Here is a 2730-nt window from a genome sequence, read left to right as displayed (position 1 = left end):
CTGTAAGTGGCGTAGAAATATAACATGAAAGAATATATATTCGGAAGAAATTGTTTCATAAAAAGTTTTGATGTTTTTTTCTACGTAATTTCATTAATGTTAAGATATTAAACCTAATATTTTAAGATTTCATAAATGCTTTGTTCAATTTCGCAAATCAATTATAGAGCGAGTCAGACCTCTTCGTCTTTGTTTCCTTCACGTCTCTCTCTCTCTCTCTCTCTCTCTCTCTCTCTCTCTCTCTCTCTCTCTCTCTCTCTCCAGAGCTGCACCTTTCTTACCTCCCCCCTTTGTGAGTGTATGGTTTGTTCTCTCTCTCTCTCTCTCTCTCTCTCCTCTCTCTCTCATCTCTCTCCTCTCTCTCTCTCTCTCTCTCTCCTCCAGAGCTGCACCTTTCTTACCTCCCCCCTTTGTGAGTGTATGGTTCGTTGTGGGGAGGGATGGGGGGCAGGGGGGGGGGTGAGGGGGGGGTCGTAGTCAAAAACCTTTATTCCATTATAAAATGGTTATTCTGTTACATAACAATATAAATTATTTACATAAAATTCCACAATAATTGGATTGTAAAAAATCTAGGATATCTATACATTCAAGTAAAATTCAAAAAATATATACATTTTCTTATTTCCAGAGGTAGTTTTATTCCAGCAAGCTGGGCCCCTTATTGCCATTGAGCGTGAACCCAAATCAGTTCGATAGCTGTCTACATATAGATTTTCATTCTGTCTGGTTAATGCATTCCTACAATTACCAACTGTAGGAAATGTGTATAGCCAGTTGGGATATTCTTTTCTCAAACTTTTAAAAACAAAAAACACAAACATTGTACGTACACTTTTATTTTAATTTTATCCACTTTAATTGCTGAGGGTTGGGGTGATGTTGATCGTGTTTTTTTTCACCCCAATAACGGCTACTCTACCTGCAAAGTTTTGGATTTTTTGAGCTTTTTCCATGTGCATATCATTTTTTGACCCCCATATCTTAATACAGTAGTTTATTACACTCAAGACCAGACTTTCCACAATAAAAGCTCGAGTAGTATCATCAAAGTAATCTTTTACTCTACTTAAATACATTAGAATGCCCACTAACTTTTCTACTCAGCTATATATATATATATATATATATATATATATATATATATATATATATATATATAATATATATATATATATATATATCTGTGTGTGTATAGAGAGAGAGAGAGAGGAGAGAGAGAGAGAGAGAGAGAGAGAGAGAGAGAGAGAGAGAGAGAGAGAGAGAGGAGATAAATCAACTAAAGTATATCGAACTAATTTCTTATTTCCACTTCCCTTGCCATCAGAGTCGTCTTTAATAATCCATATTCCTTTTTCGTCTATTTCTTGATCTTTTCCTATTCGTCGTATGGGATTCTACACGTTGAACTGTTCATTATGTGGTCTTTATTCCTAGCTGGTTCTGAGATTATTATTATTATTATTATTATTATTATTATTATTAAAATAAATAGTATGGATAACGTATCCCAAAGATTGTAGCAAACAGCCATTGAAGTCACAATACATTACTCTTTAATAACGTATTATTATTATTATTATTATTATTATTATTAATTATTATTATTATTATTATTATTATTATTATTATTATGTAATATTCTCCCTTTACTCGCCCCCAAACGTGCGTGTGTGCAGGCACATGCTGTGGTGTATGTATACACACAAATGTATATTGCATTGAAAGCTCGAGAAAGAAACGCTACGGGCCAACCAAGGGAAAGGCCCGTGGCCCAACAACAAGAGTTGGCTTTAATACCCCAACGAGAAAGAAACGACTGGAGAAATCTAACCGAGGGCCCTTTGCGTCAATAGGCATAGGAGAGGATGATATATATATATATATATATAATACTATATATATATATATATATATAATATATATATATATATATATATATATATATATATATTCATCAGCCGTAACCAGTCCACTGCAGGACAAAGTCCTCATACACGTCTTTCCCCTCCCGTCTTTCTATGCCAGTCTAATCCTCATGATTTGGTTGAAAATAACGTAAAATTACGAAAGCAGAAAATACGATGGAAATATTTCATGAGAAAATACCTAATAAAAATTACATTTAGTTCAGCATTAAATAAAAGAAAATCTAGAGATTGTTATGTTAGGTTAATCATGTGTTATAAAATGGGTGGTTTTGAAAGGAAGCCTTATGCCACCAAAGTAACCGAGTCTTACAGAGGATGGCGTAAGTCTGGACTAGACCTCTGAGTAATAATAATAATAATAATAATAATAATAATAATAATAGTAAAAATAACAATTATTCGTGTTTGGCAGAGAGGAGAGAGAGAGAGAGAGGTTTCCTATAGCTTTGCTCAAGATTGGTCATATTTGCTGTACCCTTTCCTAATGTCATGTCAATAGATTAGATTTCAATCTCTCTCTCTCTCTCTCTCTCTCTCTCTCTCTCTCTCTCTCTCTCTCACTCTCTCTCTCTCTCTCTCGTACATATAGGTTCTGAGTTGAATTTCTTTTCTCTTTTTTCTCTAATCCAAACGACGAACTTAAAGAGTAATAATTAAACTTCAATCTCAGTAATGGCTCTCTCTCTCTCTCCTCTCTCTCTCTCTCTCTCTCTCTCTCTCTCTCTCTCTCTCTCCTCTCTCTCTCTCTCTCTCTCTCTCGTACATATACAGTCTCATAGTTAAATCGCTTTTCTCTTTC

General features: G+C 34.5%; 1 protein-coding gene across 1 annotated transcript in view; it reads left to right on the top strand.

Annotated features, from left to right (window-relative positions):
• LOC137645587 (Parkinson disease protein 7 homolog) overlaps nucleotides 1-2730 on the top strand; it is a 420232-nt gene that overhangs the window by 223971 nt on the left and 193531 nt on the right. The gene's annotated exons all lie outside the window — the stretch shown is intronic.

This window comes from Palaemon carinicauda, chromosome 8 (genome assembly GCF_036898095.1).
Source record: "Palaemon carinicauda isolate YSFRI2023 chromosome 8, ASM3689809v2, whole genome shotgun sequence".
Lineage (NCBI taxonomy): Eukaryota > Metazoa > Arthropoda > Malacostraca > Decapoda > Palaemonidae > Palaemon > Palaemon carinicauda.
The sequence above is the reverse complement of the archived record's forward strand: the minus strand, read 5'-3'. Positions and strand labels throughout refer to the sequence as shown.